The sequence below is a fragment of the Arachis ipaensis genome, chromosome B01 (genome assembly GCF_000816755.2).
Source record: "Arachis ipaensis cultivar K30076 chromosome B01, Araip1.1, whole genome shotgun sequence".
Lineage (NCBI taxonomy): Eukaryota > Viridiplantae > Streptophyta > Magnoliopsida > Fabales > Fabaceae > Arachis > Arachis ipaensis.
Genome location: NC_029785.2, coordinates 99,576,746 through 99,584,220, shown reverse-complemented (window position 1 = coordinate 99,584,220; position 7,475 = coordinate 99,576,746).

Sequence of the window (7,475 nt, the reverse complement as noted above, 5' to 3'; positions counted from 1 at the left end):
GCTTGAAGGCTCATCTAGTACATCATAGTGCACATAGGGTTAAATCACTGCTTATTCATGTAAATATTTACAGATTCTATTATTTATACTAACAAGCCTTGACTTACAAGAGTCACACTAGTCTGGAATTTGTTCTAATTTACATATATAGATATTTACAAAAGCAACTACCCCTCTAAAAGTCTATGTAGAGTGAGGGCAAAGACCACTACTACTACAACTATTATTATTGCTGCTGCTCATGGATATCTTGGTAGTTGAGAAAACATTGTGCTAAAGCAAGGAGAGAGCCATTAGATACACCTGTAATGTTGTTGCTAGCTTGTCCAAATGCGGGAATTTCAAAGAAGATCACGCTGGTTCCCATCTGTGAAACGGGAGAAAGTAAGGGAGTGAGAATCAAAGGTTCCCAGTAGGGTACTAAGCAGGAAACTAAGGGGTTCCGCAGCTTGAATCTAAGAGTTCACGCAGTTGTGTCAATAAGTAACGAAAACAAGTACAAGAAAAAGTATATAGTAGAATAGTAAACAAGCATAGAATATAGGAAACAGAGATAAATCACAATCACAAAGAAATACAACAACCAAGTATGATATATGCCTGGTCCTATGTAAGCTATGAGCTCATGTGTCATTTACTACTGATGAGCCACTATTTTACGGTTTATTTTGTATTGAATTGAGTGGATTTTATCAATTATTCATACACTTATTCATATAAATTGCATGGTTTTACATATCCTTCCTAATTTTGTGCTATGATTGAAAACATGCTTCTTTGGCCTTAAATTTGCTAATTTTTAATCCTCTTTTATTACCATCGATGCCAAGATATGTTTGTTAAGTGTTTTCAGGTTTTATAGGGCAGAAATAACTTAGAGGATGGAAAAGGAGGCATGCAAAAGTGGAAGGAACACAAGAAATTAAGGTTTTGAGAAGCTGGCAGTGATGCGTACACATGGACGACGCGTACGCGTGACTGGTGCAGTAGACATACAATGTGCACGCGTGGTTGACGCCTATGCATGGCCAGTGAAAAGTCCAGCAACGCGTATGCGTGGTTGATGCATATGCGTGACGAGCATCACGTGCTGCATTAAACAGAATTCATTGGGAACGATTTCTGGGCTGCTTTTTACCCAGTTTCAGGCCCGAAAATACATATTAGAGGCTACAGACTGGAGCTGGAAGCGAGACTAATTTTCATTCACACAATTTTAGCCTCTCTCTAGGTTTTAGGGTTTTTAGTCTTGTTCCTTCTCAAATTCAGATCTCTACCTTACTTTAATTTAGTTTCTCTTCTACTTTTATTTGTTCTAATACTTTAGTTGATCTATTTCTCTCGTTGATTTCTTTATGTTGCCAATTTAGTTTGTGTATTCTTCTTGTTTCCTTTAATCCATATTAATGCAAGTTATGTTTCCATGTTTATGATTGTTTTCTTTAATTTATTGTTATTGTTTCCTCTTGTAATTGTTAGTCTTAGATTTTGCTATATCTTGTTAGTTTTCTATGTTTTTATTTTATGCCTTCCAAGTGTTTGATAAAATGCTTGGTTGGGTTTTAAATTAGATTTTTATGTTATTGACTTGGATTGATTAATTAGAGACTTTTAAGTTATCAAAAGTCTTTTGTTGATTGGTGATTGAAGATTGCCAGTTAGCTTAAACTTCACCAAAGCTAGTCTCTCACTATGAGTTGACTAGGACTTGTGAACTCAAGTTGATTTTATGCACTTGACCTTCCTCCATTGGTTAGAGGTTAACTAAGTGAAGGCAATTCACTTTTACCATCACAATTGACGATGATAATGAGGATAGGACTTCTAATTCTCTTTCCTTGCTAAGAGCTTCCTTAATTATTAGTTTATTTTCTCGCCATTTTTCTTTCTTGTTCCTTATTTCAAAAACCCCAAAAATATACTTTCCCATAACAAATAATAAACTACACTTCCCTGCAATTCCTTGAAAGACGACCCGAGGTTTAAATACTTCGGTTAATTTTATTGAGTTTGCTTAAGTAACAAACAAATTGAACATTGACTGAGGAAAATTTGTTGGTTTAGAACTATACTTGTAACGCAACATTTTTATGAAAATCTTTACTGACATTTTTCCTCCGTCAACTACCCACAACCCGACGTTACCCGGGACTAAGCCTGAATATGATTTTTCCAACTGCGTAAGTTTTGTATATATGCCTAATGGACAAAGCCACGTACATTCTGGCAACCAGCAATCGTCGCAGGGCTTGATGCCATAGTATGCTAACAGTTGGAGGAACATTGTGCATTCTGATGGGTGTCCCACCATCATATAGTCTCTGGCTAGGCAGGGTGGAAGTTCGCTATACCAGGTAATCTCTAACACCTTGAGATTTACAGTTTCTTTTTCTGTGGCACTTTTCAATGAACTTTATTTCTAAGGGACTTCTCTACCCTTTCTTTTTGTAAAAACTTGTGCTCGGTCTCTTCTCTTTAAATCTCTCAGCCTTTGTCACATTTACTATTTTGTCCTTGATATTTTTATATATTTTAATTTTGCCTTTTTGCATATAACTTCTCTTTTTACCATTTTCTTTAGGCTTTTAGTGACGTTTTCACCACTAATGATATTACTTTACCATTTTACCCTCATATCTTTTTTAAAAGACTTTTTTACACTTCATTAAGTTAATTAACCATTTTTATATTTCATTTTAAGCCTAAAATTATCAATTTATCCCCAAGTGTTCTAATTTTTTCGTTTGATTTTATTTTGTGTTAAAACTTTACCGAATTAATCCTAGAATTTTTCTATGACCAAATCACCCTTAATATTTTTTAATAAATACCAATTTGATCCTTATAAACCTGAAAGACTATTTTACCCTTTATTATTTTATTTACTTGTTTAGTTACCATATGTTGCATTTTTATTCCTAACTTTTACTAAAACTTTTATTTAGGTCCAAAATTTTATTTTAATTATAATTTTGAACCAAATAATTTATATAATTACTATTTTATCCCTAGAACTATTAAATTCAGAATTTGAATTATATCTTGCATAAATTATATTTTTAGTCTTCTTTTTTTTTGAAAATGACCACAACACCCTTTTTTCTTTTACACTTCTGTTCCATATGATTAAAACTATTTTTCTTTTTTTTTAACTCTTTAACAATTCACTTTTGAGGTCTTCAGGGACTGAATTTTTAAGAAGTACAGGTTTACATTTCTATTCACTTTTGGTGACTTTTAAAACTTGAAACTTAAACTCTAAGTGCTTTAAATATTTTTCGTTGTTCCATATAATTTTCAGAGATAAATAAGCTTCATATATTACTCAAATAACAAGCCAAAAATAGAAAAGCATCAATGAATTTTTAGATTACAAAATTGAACACAAAATCACCAAACAAAGTGGATTATATGAACACCGAAATAAGAACAAACAGATTTTAGTTCGATTCTTAGACCTCTCAAATACCAGAAAACACTCACATAAAGACAGGAACACGGCTGGTGATGGTGCAATTTTTCACTCACACAAAGACAGGAACACGGCTGGGGGTGGTGCAGTTTTTCTTGGTCAAAAAGTGTAACAAAAAGTTATGAAATTTAGCCACTTTAAGCTTGAGTTTCTCTAGCTCCTTATGCCTGCTTTATATGGGCTTGCAGTTTCTTTTTTCACGGCATTTTTCAATAAACTTTATCTCTAAAGGACTTTTCTGTCCTTCCTTTTTATAAAAACTTGTGCCCGGTTTCTTCTCTTTAAATCTCTCAGTCTTTGTCCTATTTATTATTTTACCCTTGGTACTTTTATATATTTTCAATTTGTCCTTTTGTATATAACTTCTCTCTTTATCATTTTCTTTAGGTTTTAATCTCTTTCACCACTAATAGTGTTACTTTACTATTTTACCCTCGTACCTTTTCTAAAATACCCTTTTACCCTTCATTAAGTTAATTAACTATTTTTATATTTTACTTAAAATATAAAGTTACCATTTTACCTCTAAATTCTCTAGTTTTTTTTGTTTAATTTTAGGTTTAATTACTCTGTCGGTCCCTATAATTTCACCGAATTTTCAATTAGGTCCCTATACTATATCAAATTTTGTAAGTCCTTACCGTGACAAAAATATTGAAATTAATAGAATATTCTATTAAACTATACAGAATATTCAGTAAAGTGTTAGGTATATTCAGTTTGTTTAATAGAATATTCTGTCAAAACTTTACCGAATTGATCCTAGAATTTTTTATGACCAAATCACCCTTAATATTTTCAATAAATGTCAATTTTACCTGTAGAAACCTAAATGACTATTTTACCTTTTATTATTTTATTTACTTGTTTAGTTACGATATGTTGCACTTTTACTCTTAACTTTTACTAAAGTTTTTCTTAGGGTTTTAATTATAATTTTGACCTAACTAATTTATATAATTACTATTTTACCTCTAAAACTAGTACATTCTTACTTAAATTATATTTTGGCCCTCTTTTTATTCGAAAATAACTAAATACCCTTTTTACTTTTACACACTTGTTCCATAAGATTAATACTATTTTTCTAACTTCTTTTTAACTCTTTAACACGTCACTCCTCAGGTCATCAGGGACAGAAATTTCTAGAAGTATAGGTTTGATGGCCAGAGTCCACTTTTAGTGACTTTTAAGGCTTAAAATTTAAACCCCAAGGGCTCTAAATATTTTTGGCTATTTCATATCATTTTTAGAGGTAAATAAGCTTCATATATCACTCAAATAACAAAGCAAAAAATAAAAAAGCACCAATGAATTTTCAGATTACAAAATTGAACACAAAATTACCACAAAGTGGATTATATAAACATCGAAACAAGCATAAACATATTCTATCTAATCCTAACCCTTACCTCTTATTTAATTCAGATCTTAGACTTCTCAAACACCAGAAAACACTCACACAATGGTAGGGACACTGCTGGTGGCGGTGTAGTTTTTTCTTGGCTGAAAAATGTCATAAAAAGTGATGAAATTTAGCCACTTTAAGCTTGAGTTTCTCTAGCTCTTTAGGCGTGCTCCATATATAATTCAAGAGGAGTTTTATAGTTATAGAAGATATAAAAAATTCATCATGATTACTTTTGAAAAAACAGAAAAATGGAATTAGTGAAAACAGGTAAGAAATTGTGTTTGTATGGCTTGAATTCTTGAAGAACACTTGAAGAACAATGGAAGAAAAGTTGGAATAAAGGCTGAAACACAGAGAAGAAGTACAGGAATTTACTTTCTTTTTCTCTCTAAAACTCCGCCATTTTGTGTAAAAATGTATAAAGTGTTTCATGAATTTTGTGATCAAGAATTTCTTAAATAAAAATATGAGTCTTGGTTAAATTAATTGTGGTATAAGGAGCTAAAAAAATCAGAGGAGAATGAGTTGAGATTGAGAAAGAATGGGTGTGACTTCGAGAAAACACAATCAGCCTCACAATGACGTGCTTATCCGTAGTTAATCGCGATTAGTTACTCGGAGTTAAAAACAGAGTAGAGAGGAGCGGATTACTTGAAAAACAAGCAAGATGATTCGGAATCTTTATGAGTTGTTTGCTGAATACTAGTCAGAGGTTCGTTTTGGAGTAACTTATCCCGTGCGGTAAAATATTAGCAACTAGGATTTATTTTAAGGTATAAATCATGAATGAATGCTAAGATTAATCTTGGGACACAATTACCAAAGTATAAATTATTTTTACCATTGATTTTAAGATTATTTTTTATTACCAACTTTTTCCTAGCATGCGTAAAAACCATCACTAAAAGTGAATTTTCAGCTCAAAAAGTGTCTAGTGAGAAAAATAAACCAATGGCAGCCAAGTATTTAATTTTTACTAGTAAAATTTAATTTAGAGGAATTAATTACTCTCATAAAGTCAAGTTTGACTCATTAAATACCTTTTACTAATTAACTTTTATTTTTTTATCATTGGGCCTACCTCATTAAATCTTGTTGGGCCATGGTTCGAGATTTTGCAGAATAAGTTATAAAATAGCCAGACAAATCAATTTACTAAAAATCGTGTCCTAACCTAACCCAAATTTCAAGTCAGGGACCATGCTATCAAATTAAAACATAGTCTTGTAATTTATGTAACCAATGTCTAAATATGGCCGTTTCTTCACATTCCCATTAACATACTTCAGTTCACCCTATAAATTGATCTTAAAATATTTTTCATGATGAAAAACAGGAACTATTTTAAATTTGTTCATCTGTAAATAATTACACCTAATCAAAGTCCACTTCATGACACTTATTATCTAACTATGACAATAATCTAAAACACTCACAAACAACATGTAATAACAAAAAGAAAAGAGAGAGAGAGAGCAGGCATGTGGGGCACATGCCCCACTTAAGCTTTTTTTCTCTCTCCTTACTCTTCCTTGATCCTCCTCAGTCTCTCATTTTCTCTTTCTCTATTCCTTCATACAATTCAAACCCTCTCCTCCCTTTTAACTCTTTTCCCATTCTATCATCTTTGTTTCAAAATTCTTACCTAACTACAATACACTAGATTTTATTTTTATTCTTTTATTTTATCTCAATTTTAATATATCACTTATACCAAAAAAAATTATTTTCTCACAATCTCATTAATGGAGTTCAAGTTTAGTGGGTGAGGAAAGAGCTTCAGATCTTGAATTTTAGTCATTATTAAAACTTCAAAGTAACTCTTTAACTTAATAATTAGTTATATCTCTAAATTTTGTCATCTCTATATTTATGGTATGCAAATTAGTATTATTAAGGTTAAAAAATTTGGGACTTTTGTCAAATTGAGAAGGATTATATTAATTAACAATATTATTAGCTCATAATTGTTGTTGTTGTTGTTATTGTCAGTGGATATTATACCTATAATTACGTTTAAATGTATTACTATTAATATTTAATTTGAATTATGAGTTTTTGCATTTGAAATTATTTGATTGTTGTGAATTTTGAATTATTAGAATGAATAATTACTTTTAAAAATTCATAATTTTATACAAATACACATAAGGCGATATTAGTATACATTAAAAAATATACATGTTTTTTTTAGGTTGACTTTATTATATTTTAACAAGGATAAGTACAAGCCAATTTTAAAAAATTTTACCTTAAATATTTTTAAAAGTATTTTCATCTTTTAAAACTGCAAATATAAGTATATAGTTTATTTTTTTATCAAATACAAAACAAAAAGAGTTTGTACTTTTAAAAAATACAAATATTTTTTCAAAAATCTTACCAAATTGAATCTCGAGAGTGAGTTTTTGGAACATGAAAAGAAAATATATATCACTACAAAAAAGGGTTAAAATAGCGGTTTTTTATGGAAATTACGACGGTTACAACTGCCATTATTACAAAAAAATGACACCTCCAAGAAACGCCAGAATTCTGAGCGCCATTCTGGTTATTACGGCGGTTTTCTGAAAACCGCCGTAATAACCAGTG